This window comes from Panthera leo, chromosome A2 (genome assembly GCF_018350215.1).
Source record: "Panthera leo isolate Ple1 chromosome A2, P.leo_Ple1_pat1.1, whole genome shotgun sequence".
Classification (NCBI taxonomy): domain Eukaryota; kingdom Metazoa; phylum Chordata; class Mammalia; order Carnivora; family Felidae; genus Panthera; species Panthera leo.
In genome coordinates, this window is record NC_056680.1 from 103,299,435 (window position 1) to 103,316,315 (window position 16,881).

The following is a 16,881-nucleotide window of genomic DNA, read 5'->3' on the forward strand; positions in this document are numbered from 1 at the left end:
AAGGGCACTGGTATTTCTTTTGAGGACCACAGCATGAGTTGGAAAGTGCTGACGGCTGATGTGTTATGTGGAAACACTGATTGAGCCATATTGCTTGTTAACCATCTGCATCCATTCCAGTTGGTCAGTGTTCATGCTATACTGACTATTTAGAATTTTAAATAGTAGCAAGCATAGTTTTTGTTTGGTTTGGCAGTAGTATGGTCTCACTATTGCAGTTGCTTATTCTTCAGTAAGGATTGCCATATAAACCTCTATTTTGGTGTGTGTTTTTTTTTTTTTTTTTTTTGCTAAATCTGGCAACCCTATCTTCAGTACAGTAATACTAGGTATATATAGTGCAAGAGCTCAAATCCAAGCTGGCATTTACTCTTGTATGTAAGGGTAGCCACTAAAGGTACTTAGACAAAGGGTTGTATAAAAAGAGTTGTGTTTTAGGAGCACAAAAATGATAGTGGTGTACTTGGATAGATAATCAGATCTTCTGGATTACCTAGATAATTTCTGTATCTGTAGTTCGGAGAAGAGGTGCAGAAAATGTATCCTAATTCAGGAGATAAGTGATTTAAGGTTGGGTTTTATGAAGACAGTAGATTCTGTGGATGCAGTGTACATAACATGTAGGGGAACTGTGTCCCGAAGCATGGTTATGTCATGGTTGACCTGTAATTGTTCTGAGTGCCATGTGGAATGGATCAGCGAGTGGTAGAGAAGGACAGAGACAGCTGATGCCCTTTTATCTCTAGTCTGCTCTGAGTTGAAGGAGCCAGAGGCAGGAAAACCTTTAACAGAGAAGCCAGTAAGAGATACGATGTCAATACACTGCTTAATTTCTGTTAGGATATGAGCCAAAATAATGAAGGAAAAAGAGTTTTCACACATTAAGATATAGGTTTGGATAAGCTTTCATTTATGTAAGGGTAGTAGGTTTTGGTGCCAAAGGTATTGATGAAGAGAAGTAAGATGAATAAGACTATGGTAGGGACTATAGTAATAGTGTGTGGGGGACAGACTTGGGAAGTGATGAAAAATCAGAATGTCTACTAGAATGGGGTAATTTACAGAATAGTAGAACAGGACTATACCAAGGGGGAAAGCAGGCAGGGGTAGGTCTAATATTCTAAAAAAAAAAAAAAAAAAGTTGGTGAGCTTTCACTAGAATTAAATTGTCTTCTATGGGATTCTATGAGGGTCCTGCAGATGAAATGTAGGCCTTTTGTTGTTACCACTTGGAGAAAGCATATGATCCTTGTGATAAATAAAAGATAAAACAAAAAATAAGGCACTTTTTTTCTGAAAGATGAACAGAATAAATCAGTTGACATATCAGATTTGGCGTATTTTCCATCTGACATGGAGAGTAGGTGCACTAAAATACTAACAGCTAATATTTGTGGAATTCTATAACCTCTAAAAGTTGTGAACATAAGGAGAAAGGGATCATAAGAAAAGGATGTTGTCATAGAAGTTTCACTAGAAGCACTGAGAAAACGGATACTGTATTTCAAAGTGAGGTACAAAAACTTGATGTAAAAGTTTCAAAGGAGGTATTTGTTCTAACTTTAAAGCAGGATTGAATTTTGACCATTATGGGAATAAATCATCTAATACTCTACTGCAACTGTATTGGGAGACTTGACCATAGAACTTTTTATTACCTAAAAAGTACCAGAAAATGTCAAGGGATGTACTTTAATTTCCATCCAGGTACCAGGAAGGATTTAGAGTGTACTTTATGAGGTAATAAGACACAGTTATATTATGCAAGTCATGATTGTTAAATGTAATGATTACACAAAGTTAATACAATAGTCTGTGGGCACCCGGCTGGCTCAGTTGGTGGAGCATGTGACTCCTGGTCTTGGGGTGGTGAGTTCAAGCCCCACATTGAGTGTAGAACCTATTTAAAGAAAGTATGACAATTGGAGGAGTGGAATCTATGAAAGAGAATTAAGTTTCTAGAAGTTTGGTGGGCAAAACATATGGGATAAGAGTAACATTTATAGTCAAACATATCTAAAAAATATGGCTTAATTAGACAAGAAAAGGAAAGTACAGTTTCCCAAGCGCCATAATTTTCCCCAAACTTAGCAATAGGTGAAGCTTAATTTTTATAAAGAAAAATAATAACATGGGTTTTCTTATATGACATATTACAATTCAGGTTTCAAAATATGCTGAATTGAATTCAAGAATGTCTTAATCAAAATAAAAAGTATAAAAAATATCATTGGCCAACACTTACCCCAGGCATGTAAGGTACAAAATTAAGGCAAAGGCATCCTTTTCCTCTGTGTATGATATATAACAAGGACTTCTACCAAATATAGGATATGGAGAACTCTGAAATAATTCATCTACTAGACTAGAAAGTGTATTCCATTTATATATTTTCTCCTTAAAAATGTTATGCATTTCTAACTTTTCTAAGATTCAAATGTATTTTATTTTTATTTATTTATTTATTTATTTATTTATTTATTTATTTATTTTTTTTAATATATGAAATTTACTGTCAAATTGGTTTCCATACAACACCCAGTGCTCATCCCAAAAGGTGCCCTCCTCAATACCCATCACCCACCCTGCCCTCCCTCCACCCTGCCCTCCCTCCCACCCCCCATCAACCCTCAGTTTATTCTCAGTTTTTAACAGTCTCTTATGCTTTGGCTCTCTCCCACTCTAACCTCTTTTTTTTTTTTTTTTTTTTTTTTTTTCCTTCCCCTCCCCCATGGGTTTCTGTTATGTTTCTCAGGATCCACATAAGAGTGAAACCATATGGTATCTGTCTTTCTCTGTATGGCTTATTTCACTTAGCATCACACTCTCCAGTTCCATCCATGTTGCTACAAAAGGCCATATTTCATTTTTTCTCATTGCCACGTAGTATTCCATTGTGTATATAAACCACAATTTCTTTATCCACTCATCAGTTGATGGACATTTAGGCTCTTTCCATAATTTGGCTATTGTTGAGAGTGCCGCTATAAACATTGGGGTACAGGTGCCCCTATGCATCAGTACTCCTGTATCCCTTGGATAAATTCCTAGCAGTGCTATTGCTGGGTCATAGGGTAGGTCTATTTTTAATTTTCTGAGGAACCTCCACACTGCTTTCCAGAGCGGCTGCACCAATTTGCATTCCCACCAACAGTGCAAGAGGGTTCCTCTTTCTCCACATCCTCTCCAGCATCTATAGTCTCCTGATTTCTTCATTTTGGCCACTCTGACTGGCGTGAGGTGGTATCTGAGTGTGGTTTTGATTTGTATTTCCCTGATAAGGAGCGACGTTGAACATCTTTTCATGTGCCTGTTGGCCATCCGGATGTCTTCTTTAGAGAAGTGTCTATTCATGTTTTCTGCCCATTTCTTCACTGGGTTATTTGTTTTTCGGGTGTGGAGTTTGATGAGCTCTTTATAGATTTTGGATACTAGCCCTTTGTCCGATGTGTCATTTGCAAATATCTTTTCCCATTCCGTTGGTTGCCTTTTAGTTTTGTTGGTTGTTTCCTTTGCTGTGCAGAAGCTTTTTATCTTCATAAGGTCCCAGTAATTCACTTTTGCTTTTAATTCCCTTGCCTTTGGGGATGTGCCGAGTAAGAGATTGCTACGGCTGAGGTCAGAGAGGTCTTTTCCTGCTTTCTCCTCTAAGGTTTTGATGGTTTCCTGTCTCACATTCAGGTCCTTTATCCATTTTGAGTTTATTTTTGTGAATGGTGTGAGAAAGTGGTCTAGTTTCAACCTTCTGCATGTTGCTGTCCAGTTCTCCCAGCACCATTTGTTAAAGAGACTGTCTTTTTTCCATTGGATGTTCTTTCCTGCTTTGTCAAAGATGAGTTGGCCATACGTTTGTGGGTCTAGTTCTGGGGTTTCTATTCTATTCCATTGGTCTCTGTGTCTGTTTTTATGCCAATACCATGCTGTCTTGATGATGACAGCTTTGTAGTAGAGGCTAAAGTCTGGGATTGTGATGCCTCCTGCTTTGGTCTTCTTCTTCAAAATTACTTTGGCTATTCGGGGCCTTTTGTGGTTCCATATGAATTTTAGGATTGCTTGTTCTAGTTTCGAGAAGAATGCTGGTGCAATTTTGATTGGGATTGCATTGAATGTGTAGATAGCTTTGGGTAGTATTGACATTTTGACAATATTTATTCTTCCAATCCATGAGCAGGGAATGTCTTTCCATTTCTTTATATCTTCTTCAATTACCTGCATAAGCTTTCTATAGTTTTCAGCATACAGATCTTTTACATCTTTGGTTAGATTTATTCCTAGGTATTTTATGCTTCTTGGTGCAATTGTGAATGGGATCAGTTTCTTCATTTGTCTTTCTGTTGCTTCATTGTTAGTGTATAAGAATGCAACTGATTTCTGCACATTGATTTTGTATCCTGCAACTTTGCTGAATTCATGTATCAGTTCTAGCAGACTTTTGGTGGAGTCTATCGGATTTTCCATGTATAATATCATGTCATCTGCAAAAAGCGAAAGCTTGACTTCATCTTTGCCAATTTTGATGCCTTTGATTTCCTTTTGTTGTCTGATTGCTGATGCTAGAACTTCCAGCACTATATTAAACAGCAGCGGTGACAGTGGGCATCCCTGTCGTGTTCCTGATCTCAGGGAAAAAGCTCTCAGTTTTTCCCCGTTGAGGATGATGTTAGCTGTGGGCTTTTCATAAATGGCCTTTATGATCTTTAAGTATGTTCCTTCTATCCCGACTTTCTCAAGGGTTTTTATTAAGAAAGGGTGCTGGATTTTGTCAAAGGCCTTTTCTGCATCGATTGACAGGATCATATGGTTCTTCTCTTTTTTTTTGTTAATGTGATGTATCACGTTGATCGATTTGCGAATGTTGAACCAGCCCTGCATCCCAGGAATGAATCCCACTTGATCATGGTGAATAATTCTTTTTATATGCTGTTGAATTCGATTTGCTAGTATCTTATTAAGAATTTTTGCATCCATATTCATCAGGGATATTGGCCTGTAGTTCTCTTTTTTTACTGGGTCTCTGTCTGGTTTAGGAATCAAAGTAATACTGGCTTCATAGAATGAGTCTGGAAGTTTTCCTTCCCTTTCTATTTCTTGGAATAGCTTGAGAAGGATAGGTATTATCTCTGCTTTAAATGTCTGGTAGAACTCCCCTGGAAAGCCATCTGGTCCTGGACTCTTATTTGTTGGGAGATTTTTGATAACCGATTCAATTTCTTCGCTGGTTATGGGTCTGTTCAAGCTTTCTATTTCCTCCTGATTGAGTTTTGGAAGAGTGTGGGTGTTTAGAAATTTGTCCATTTCTTCCAGGTTGTCCAATTTGCTGGCATATAATTTTTCATAGTATTCCCTGATAATTGTTTGTATCTCTGAGGGATTGGTTGTAATCATTCCATTTTCATTCATGATTTTATCTATTTGGGTCATCTCCCTTTTCTTTTTGAGAAGCCTGGCTAGAGGTTTGTCAATTTTGTTTATTTTTTCAAAAAACCAACTCTTGGTTTCGTTGATCTGCTCTACAGTTTTTTTAGATTCTATATTGTTTATTTCTGCTCTGATCTTTATTATTTCTCTTCTTCTGCTGGGTTTAGGCTGCCTTTGCTGTTCTGCTTCTATTTCCTTTAGGTGTGCTGTTAGATTTTGTATTTGGGATTTTTCTTGTTTCTTGAGATAGGCCTGGATTGCAATGTATTTTCCTCTCAGGACTGCCTTCGCTGCATCCCAAAGCGTTTGGATTGTTGTATTTTCATTTTTGTTTGTTTCCATATATGTTTTAATTTCTTCTCTAATTGCCTGGTTGACCCACTCATTCGTTAGTAGGGTGTTCTTTAACCTCCATGCTTTTGGAGGTTTTCCAGACTTTTTCCTGTGGTTGATTTCAAGCTTCATAGCATTGTGGTCTGAAAGTATGCATGGTATAATTTCAATTCTTGTAAACTTATGAAGGGCTGTTTTGTGACCCAGTATATGATCTATCTTGGAGAATGTTCCATGTGCACTCGAGAAGAAAGTATATTCTGTTGCTTTGGGATGCAGAGTTCTAAATATATCTGTCAAGTCCATCTGATCCAATGTATCATTCAGGGCCCTTGTTTCTTTATTGACTGTGTGTCTAGATGATCTATCCATTTCTGTAAGTGGGGTGTTAAAGTCCCCTGCAATGACCACATTCTTATCAATAAGGTTGCTTATGTTTATGAGTAATTGTTTTATATATCTGGGGGCTCGGGTATTTGGCGCATAGACATTTATAATAGTTAGCTCTTCCTGGTGGATAGACCCTGTGATTATTATATAATGCCCTTCTTCATCTCTTGTTACAGCCTTTAATTTAAAGTCTAGTTTGTCTGATATAAGTATGGCTACTCCAGCTTTCTTTTGGCTTCCAGGAGCATGATAAATAGTTCTCCATCCCCTCACTCTCAATCTAAAGGTGTCCTCAGATCTAAAATGAGTCTCTTGTAGACAGCAAATAGATGGGTCTTGTTTTTTTATCCATTCTGATACCCTATGTCTTTTAGTTGGCGCATTTAATCCATTTACATTCAGTGTTATTATAGAAAGATATGGGTTTAGAGTCATTGTGATGTCTGTATGTTTTATGCTTGTAGTGATGTCTCTGGTACTTTGTCTCACAGGATCCCCCTTAGGATCTCTTGTAGGGCTGGTTTCGTGGTGACAAATTCCTTCAGTTTTTGTTTGTTTGGGAAGACCTTTATCTCTCCTTCTATTCTAAATGACAGACTTGCTGGATAAAGGATTCTCGGCTGCATATTTTTTCTGTTTAGCACACTGTAGATATCGTGCCAAGCCTTTCTGGCCTGCCAAGTTTCAAAGGAGAGATCAGTCACGAGTCTTATAGGTCTCCCTTTATATGTGAGGGCACGTTTATCCCTTGCTGCTTTCAGAATTTTCTCTTTATCCTTGTATTTTGCCAGTTTCACTATGATATGTCGTGCAGAAGATCGATTCAAGTTACGTCTGAAGGGAGTTCTCTGTGCCTCTTGGATTTCAATGCCTTTTTCCTTCCCCAGTTCAGGGAAGTTCTCAGCTATAATTTGTTCAAGTACCCCTTCAGCACCCTTCCCTCTCTCTTCCTCCTCTGGGATACCAATTATGCGTATATTATTTTTTTTTAGTGTATCACTTAGTTCTCTAATTTTCCCCTCATACTCCTGGATTTTTTTATCTCTCTTTCTTTCAGCTTCCTCTTTCTCCATAACTTTATCTTCTAGTTCACCTATTCTCTCCTCTGCCTCTTCAAGCCGAGCCATCGTGGATTCCATTTTGTTTTGCAATTCGTTTAAAGCGTTTTTCAACTCCTCGTGACTGTTCCTTAGTCCCTCGATCTTTGTGGCAAGAGATTCTCTGCTGTCCTGTATACTGTTTTCAAGCCCAGCGATTAATTTTATGACTATTATTCTAAATTCACTTTCTGTTATATTATTTAAATCCTTTTTGATCAGTTCATTAGCTGTTGTTATTTCCTGGAGATTCTTCTGAGGGGAATTCTTCCGTTTGGTCATTTTGGAGAGTCCCTGGCGTGGTGAGGACCTGCAGTGCACTTCCCCTGTGCTGTGGTGTATAACTGGAGTTAGTGGGCGGGGCCGCAGTCCGACCCGATGTCTGCCCCCAGCCCACTGCTGGGGCCACAGTCAGACTGGTGTGTGCCTTCTCTTCCCCTCTCCTAGGGGCGGGATTCACTGTGGGGTGGCGTGGCCCGTCTGGGCTACTTGCACACTGCCAGGCTTGTGTTGCTGGGGATCTGGCGTATTAGCTGGGGTGGGTAGGCAAGGTGCACGGGGGCTGGAGGGGCAGGCTTAGCTCGCTTCTCCTTAGGTGATCCACTTCAGGAGGAGCCCTGTGGCAGCGGGAGGGAGTCAGATCCGCTGCCGGAGGTTTGGCTCCGCAGAAGCACAGAGTTGGGTGTTTGCGCGGAGCGAGCAAGTTCCCTGGCAGGAACTGGTTCCCTTTGGGATTTTGGCTGGGGGATGGGCGGGGGAGATGGCGCTGGCGCCTTTGTTCCCCGCCAAGCTGAGCTCTGCCGTCTGGGGGCTCAGCAGCTCTCCCTCCCTTTGTCCTCCAGCCTTCCCGCTTTCCGAGCAGAGCTGTTAACTTATGACCTCCCAGACGCTAAGTCGCGCTTGCTGTCGGAACACAGTCCCTCCGGCCCCTCCGCTTTTGCCAGCCAGACTCGGGGGCTCTGCTTGGCCGGCGAGCCGCCCCTCCGCCCCGGCTCCCTCCCGCCAGTCCGTGGAGCGCGCACCGCCTCGCCGCCCTTCCTACCCTCTTCCGTGGGCCTCTAGTCTGCGCTTGACTCCGGAGACTCCCTTCTGCTAATCCTCTGGCGGTTTTCTGGGTTCTTTAGGCAGGTGTAGGTGGAATCTAAGTGATCGGCAGGACGCGCTGTGAGCCCCGCGTCCTCCTACGCCGCCATCTTCCGGAACCCCCTCAAATGTATTTTAAAATAAACATGAAAACATTCTAGGTTTCTTCTCTAGCATGAAGAATTCGATGGTTTATGGGGACGTGGGACTGTTGACAGACACAGTAGCTGTGAATTATTGAAGCAGTGACAGTCCCAAAGAGGAAGTAACTCTTTGCAGGGTCAGTGCTTTCTGTCTGAAGTACCTGGTCTGGCTTACAGAGAAAGGAAAGGCAGGTAAATTTATCTGGTATGGATCCCTTTTTCTCCTTGTGTCTTGATGGACTATGACAAGTAAGACTGTGCTTTAGCTATAGGGAAAGAAGAAAAAGGCTAGCAAGAGGGACAGCAAACTGGGGAGATCAGAAAACTAGGCTAAGTCACAGTGGTATGCCCAAACAGGTTGCAAGCAAACCACCCACCAAGTAGCACTGCGTGGCTGTAGCAAAATCTTTAGAGTAGAACACCAGCATTGTGCCCGGAACATAGAGACTTCAGTTGGAGTCCAAACACAGAGCATCTGTCACTAAGTCACTTATAATTAATTCTGCCTTTAAATTAGCAGCTGTCTTAGGACATTTTGCTGGTGGGTGGGTTGGGGACAATGATACATTTAGAGCATAATGGATTTGAGTTTGTCACTTTTAGGGTTTCCACAGTATCCAAGATTATTCTTATCTGAGAGCTGTTCATGTTTATAACAGTGGTAGTGACCCATTTTTGACATCTTTAATATTTTCTTGGAAAAGACTTGAGAGACAGTTGTTATAGTTCAGGATTTGGCCCATCAAATTTTTGAATTCCTCTTTCATTTTCTCTTACAGCTTGTATTCACTTATTGTGAAGGAAATCTGATTTGATTTACAGAAATCATTGCCTAGCCATTCTGCCAAGTTCCTCAGGTAAAGGATACTCATTTTTCTCTGCCCCTCATCACCATTTGAGAGATAGCAGGGTATTTCTTAATTCAGGTGTCTTCAGTTTCAGAGTGGAAGAATCTAGTGGCCATGGTGAGAAAAGGCCACTTTTTCAAGTCTTCAGAGTGGATAGATGATGCTAACCCTACTCACAGCCTTTTGCTTCTGTCTCCCTTCTTCGCTGATACAAATGATTTCTAATATTGTGTGTTCAGATATAACTTGATGGATTAATATTTTGATTTGAGTTTCATACTTGGGTATATCCCATTTTATTTGCTCCTTAGGACATTATTTGAATTCGGAGCACAAGTCTTACCTCGTTTATCTGCAAACAATAAATAAAGAGCTGTTTTGTAAATTTTCCAGAAGATAATAGTTATAGGAGGTAGCATATATTGAGCTCTTATTATATGCTAGCACTTTGCTAAACACAGTTTTGGCAGGCAGCCTCCAAGATGACCTCAAGTGATCCCACTTCCTGGATTTCATGCCTTTTGTCATCCTTTCCTTTGAATGTGGACTGAATAAAGTGACTGTGACATGATAAATTTTCAGCCTCTAAGTTTTGGGGTAATTTGCTATATAGCAGTCAATAACTAATACAACTTTAGATATATTATTTCATCTTTATAACAGTCCAGTAAAGTATTATCATTACTATTATGAAGAAAGACTGAGAGGTTAAATATCTTGTCCAAAGTATTACAACCCAAGTGAAATAAGGATTTAAACTCAGATCTGCCTGACTCCAAAATTACTTCTTAGAACTGTTAAGCTATTTTGTCTCAGGTGACAGAAATTTTAAACAGTAATGTGTAAGTAAACCTTAGGCTTTTCTCATTAATCAGGAAGTTGATGTCTTCAAAATCCTCTTTCAGAAATTTAGGTGGACATCGTCTGAACTTTGATTCTGGTTGTAGCTGTGCATGGATTACAGTGTTGACATGGGACTGCATGGCATTGCTTCAGTTCTCATGCCCTCTGATTCTCCTGCCTCCCACCAATTGCGCACTTCTTATTGCTGACAGCCCTTAGGAAGATTGGCCATTTTCTCTCCCCACTGCTCTCCTGCTGTCCTCTTGAGAATCAGCCTCACTTTGCTATTGACTATCTGTAGCACTCAAGAATTCTGGAAAAAACACTTCTCTCTCTTGTTGAGTTAGTTATAATTATAACCAAACTCCTCTTGATGATGATGATGATGTTAGATTAAAATGTTCCCTAGAGATATTACTGTAATAGTTTTTGTCCTTTTATATATATTTATATTTTCCTTCATTTAAAAAAATGTTTATTTATTTATTTTTGAGAGAGAGAGGGAGCACAAGCAGGGGGAGTGGCAGAGAGAGAGAATCTGAAGCAGGTTCCTGGCTCTGAGCTGTCAGCATGGAGCCTGATGCGGGGCTTGAACTCATGAACCCTGAGATCATGACCTGAGCTGAAGTCAGATGTTTAACCGACTGAGCCACCCAGGTGCCCCAAATTCTCCTTCATTTTAAAAATACTTTCTTTGCAACCTGGGATGGATTGCATGATTTATATGCAAAGTAAAAATAGACTTTGAATAGGGCTGAGTGTTATTTCCTTGTGCATGTGCTTGTGGTCATTGTTTTGTTCCAGTAATAAAGGCTTAGCTTTGTTTTGAATGAGTAGGATCTGCCAAAACTTAATTTCTGCCTAAGTAGGATATTACTGTATTTTTTCATTTCATTTCATACTATTTCAAAAATGGACATATTCTTTCTCATTTTATCCCTGAATAACTCCAGCAGCCTTCTAACTATGTTTTCTGTCAACATTCCATGCCTCTACAGTCCAGCCCCTCTGTGACTTCTTGAAGCACATTTCCAAAACCCTACTTACATCATGGTGTTGCCTGATGATGGCCTCCAGCATTTCTTCATGAAACCAATAATCAGAGATTTCTTTCTGGGTTTAAATATTGATTGTTTAAATAAACTAAAATGGAATGTTTAGAATGAGGACTTGGATACTTAAAGCTTATCTGTTAAAAATTATCAAATAGGTTTATGATGACTACTAATTGTGATTTATATTAAATTACATTCAGGTGTGAAAATGAGTAGGGAAAAAAGTATGATTTCTAATTGATAATAACCTCTGATATAATGAAAATCATTTAAATGTAATATATAAATACTTTTAATTAATATATTGTGTTGGTTAAGGTATATTAGTAGTGATAGAAGCAACACTAGTGAGGCACTTGGCTGTCTCAGTTGGTGAGCATGCGACTCTTGCTCTCAGGGTTGTGAGTTTGAGCCTCACGTTGAGTTTGGAAATTACTTAAAAATAAAATCTTAAAAAAAGCAAAGTAACACTGGTGGCAATGATAGTAGGTATTTGATGGAATATCTACTGATTGTGACAAGGACCTTACATACGTTGTCCCTATGACACAGGTACTAATACCAGCCTACAATTTATAGCCTTATCTTAATTATCTTAATTTCACAAATTAGCTTATAGCCTTTTTTTTTTTTCCAGATCCTAAGTAACTATCAGCCCTCTATTTTTATCAATCAATAAAAATCTCATGTTTCTTGCTCTTCTCATATAGGCATGTGCAATACAGCAGCTTAGGGAAATGAAATATCTTCTATTGTGAAATATTACACTTCTCTAAATCAAGATTTATTATAGCTGTTTGAAGCTTCCACCTGGGGGAATTTTCTGTCATACAAGTCAAAGAACTTCTATTTGTTCTGCCTAGTTTAGCTTTTCTCTCAACTTTGCTGAATAAAATAAAAAGATGTGACAAAAGGAGACATTAATATCCACAAATCCATCTCTGCAGAAGTGAAAATCGGTAGCTTTTATGATTCCTTTGGCAAGGGACTCCTTTTAAAAGGGAGTAGCAATTATAAATAATACTAATAGCTGTGGCTCTAGTAATAGTAGTCCATTTATCTTAGAACTTTTTTATGTACTTTTATTTTTCCAAGTGAATCAAGATAGAATAAAGTTCGTACTATCTTTATTATAGTTGTGATGTAGAAGTGGGTTAGGAAAAAAAATGTAAGTAATTTTTTTTGTCTGTTACAGTGTGCCATAAAGAATCATCAAGCATTACTTGTTATAATGCTCCTAAAGTTCTCAAATCTCTATTATTTCCAAACTTGCTTGATTTAGAATAGCGACCTTGGGAGGTATTTTTAGATAACAAACAACAGAAAGATAAAAAGACCCCAGTCTGTTAAAAATGATTACTTTTCAGTATGTGGTCAAATAAAAGCTCGTCTTCCCAGCTATATCCTCCCCCAAACAAGTCCCCATGTACTTCTTGAAAATCATGTGGTTGAAGTAATTTAGAGAAAACTCAACAATAATCTTGGTTAGAAATGTAAAGTATATTAAAGAAATAAACAAATTCAACACCACTGTTCATTATCTCACTTTCTATGTTTGGGTACACGATATAAAAGTAATATGGAATAAGAATGGAGTTTTGAAGAACTACTGATTGAATTTTTGAAAAGTCAAGATCAAAATGAACTATACCTGTTGTGAGAAATTTTATCATGTCAAATCAAAGGATACATGCCAATGAGTGAAAACAAAATAGTGAAACAATTACTAGTTTAGGTGTTTTATATCTTCAAAGGATAAATGCTTTTAGTAGTCTCTTTGCTTTTGCATATGTGTGCTCATTTGCCCAATTACTTGTGGTTGTTCTCAAAAATCACTTCATGCTATGCTCTTTCAACTGGTAGGTAATTCTAATAAATAATAAGCAATTTCTCAGTGATTTTGACTACTCATATCACTCTAGTGCACTCAATACATTTGGTACAGTTAGCAAATAAAAAGAACTCACACCCCACAAGCCTGTCCACAGTCGTGAGTGGCTTGAATGTCACGTTAATAGTGTTGTCAACTCAGAATCAACAGAATTTTGTATCTTATTCTTCCAAATTAGCGTCCTCTTGCAATATCCATGTTATCTGTATTTTTGTCCATACTTAAGGGCTTCTCCCAAACTTCCAGGCTTTGTACCTTAGTTTCAATTTGGATTTAACTCTTATCCATATTGCTCGCCTAGAGCCACAGTTTTATCAGTGTTTGCTTTATCATATGCATCCCATCCCCTTTCCCCATTATAATCTCATTCATTCAAAGTCTTATCAATATGTTCTCATCATTTTGCATAAAATTGTTTAATATTACCCAATAATATGTAGGACAATATCCCCATATTTAACCTGGCATTCAAGATATTTCACAGCACAAACTAAAGCAAAGATGTTCTGATTTCCCTTTCATTTCCTTCACATTCTGCTACAACCAACTTTATCCTTTAGCTGTCTTGCAAAATGTGCTTCTCTTTCCTGCCTCTATATTTTTTACTTTGAGGTTCTCTTTGCTTGCATTCCCCAATGCCTGTCTCCTTCTAAGGCCAGATAGCCTCCTCAGATCATTTTCATGTGTGGCAATCATTCCTGCATTTGAAGTCAGAGAGTCTGTTAATCTCCACTGTTAGTCTGTGTACTTCCTTAGGATAGAACCACACATATATTTCTGTGTGTCTCTCCTTTGGGCATATTTTAGGGCCCTTTAGATATTATCTAACTTATTTTTTAAAGTGCCCACATGAAGCTACTTAGGTTAATTCAATATGTGAATTTTATTATTCCAAAAGACATACTGTGACACCTTTTATACCTTTCTCAGATCCCAGTCCCATACTAATACAGAAACATATCACTTAGGCTCTGAGCTTTGTGGATTTTGGCACTCAGAAGTTGTAAAGATTTTTGTTAATGGAACATTTCAATAGAGCCCTTGGTTCTACAAGCTCATTATTACTTCTATGGCCATCACAGAATGAATAGCAAGTTTAGTTTGTTTTTGATGAATATGTATGTGGGACAAATTAATGTACAATTAATGAAAGTTCAGAGGCAAAAAATGAGATTTTGAAAAAATCTGTCATAAAGTCTAAATTAATGAGCTTAAACTTACTTTGGTATTTATTTTGAACTTGTAAATAGTGGTATCAAATTTTTTCTTAAACCTTTGTGTATAGCTTCAAATGCTCCAAATAGTCTGACACCTACTAATAAAAAAATAGTCTTTCCAGATTTCTCCATAAATTATCAAAATGTCTCAGAAATTTTCAGTTTTCCATAATTAAAAATGCATTTCCTAAACAATCTCTTGCACATAGTAAATTATTCGACCACCTGTACATAGGTACAGGAAATACAGTCATTGTCCACATTGTCTCAAAGGGTTCCAAATGGACTAGAAAGTCAGATTGAAACAGATAATTCAAAAGTAGCTGTGTTATAGAATAGATTTAAGTTCAACTAGACTTGAATACCTAGACCTAAAAGAGAAGAAACTGAGAATTGCTTTAGGTTCAGAATATGTATTGAGTAAAAACGTCTCATTTCAATAAGCTTAAATCCCCATTAGTTATAGCATTTGACAATCTGAAACAGTAAGTCATAATGTAACTCAGGGGAAATAGTATAATTTTCTGAAATAGAAGTATAGAGGAATATGATGTGTAGGCTAAAATAAAGAATTTCTGTTGATCCATGGTCTGTAGATTTATTTTGGAATCTTTCCTCTGAGTGTTTAATGGGGTGAGAGTGGGAGGGAGGGAGTGTCACCCATAGGATGAGGAGATAGTTCTTGGAAGACAAAGTGATCTGCATTCCAGACCTTGCTTTTCCATGTAATAGATACATATACTTGGGAAAAATACCTAACTTCTTAGTATATATCCTCATTTATAAACTGAGGATTCTAATATCTCCTTCATAGTGTGATAATGAGGATTAAATGAAATAATGTATGCAAATTACATAGCACTATGCCAGGCACCTGGGCAGTTTTATTATATTAACTCCTTTCCTTACCACTTGGTAATAAAAATGATCTAGTTATAAAATAATATTGTGGAAAATAAGGATTTTGTTATTTTTAAGTACTGGGTATTTGGATTATTGTTAATGGAATAATGATATAATATATAAATATATGACATTTGTTCCCTCATATGCTTATCCAATAGAAATATAATGTGAGCCACAAATATAATTTTAAAGTTTTTAGTAGCTGTATTTAAAAAGCAAAAATAAATGGGGGAAATTAATTTTAATAATATATTTTATTTAACCGAATATTTCCAAAATACCATTTCAGTATGTAATTAATATGAAACATTTAAAAAAAATTTTTCTTTAACGTTTATTTATTTTTGAGACAGAGAGAGAGCATGAACAGGGGAGGGTCAGAGAAAGAGGGAAACACAGAATCTGAAACAGGCTCCAGGCTCTGAGCTGTCAGCACAGAGCCCGACGCGGGGCTCGAACCCACAGACTGTGAGATCATGACCTGAGCCGAAGTCGGACGCTCAACCGACTGAGCCACCCAGGCGCCCCTGAAACATTTTTTTAAGGAGATACTCTATATTTTTTTGTACCAAGTCTTTGAAACCCAGTATAGCACACTTCAGGTGCTCAGTAGCCACTTGTGACTAGTTCTGCTCTATTGGAATATGCAGAACTAGGAACTTTTTGTGGAAGAAGAAGGGAAGCAGGCAGAACTCTGCAAAACTTAGGACTTAACCCTGAGACAGATTGTTTTAAAAGACAGATCGTTCATACGAACAGAAACTGAGATAGTGTTAACTGGACAGGGTTATCCATTAGGATTCTTACTTTCAGGTGATAGAACCAGCCCTGGCTAATTTAAATAGAAAATCAGACTTATTAAGGCTAGTAGATGGTTAACAATCTCTGTGACTGCTAGAAAACTAGACCTGGAAGACGTCTCTAGACATAGAGATGAAGTCCAAATATTCTGCAGAACTGGTCCATCAAGACAACATTGCTGAGAACGCATGTCTCCAATAGAATTGTCTCCTTGATCAGTGCTGGACAATAGAGATAATGGTAGAACCACTTTCACTGCTGCTGCCTTTGGGAAATGGATTCAACTACTGTGTTTACAGCCAACATTAACACAGTGGATTCTGCACACTCCCTGTTTCTTTGCATCCCAGCTTCTAAGCCAATGTCTACTCTGTGTGCTATTGGGAGAATTTGGGTCATGTGACCTAGCTACAAGGAAAGCTGGGGAAAAAAGTTTTCAGTTCCTAGAATGGGCTCAAGAATCTCATCAAGATTCAAGGAGGAGGGAATTCCCCATATATAGAGTGGGGTGGGATGGGGCCATTATGGTCCAAAAGGAAGACATTGTCTGCCTTATAAACTTGGGCTTTCTGACTCAGTGGCATAGGATGAGGGCTTCTGAAGATTAAAAAATTTTAGAAAAAATAATGTAAAAAAATTTTTATACATGAAAACTTTTCTTCATAATATGAATGCAATACCAATGAAATTTGGGACTTTGTTTTTTTCCAAAAATGTAATATGAGGGGATTTATAAAATCTATAAAAGTATATCCACTTGACTTTTTTTTTTTTCTGGAAAGATGAAGTTCTAAGTATTTAGAAATCAGAGGATATTTCCGGAGCAAAAACATAGGAGTGAATGTGCTCATTTTGA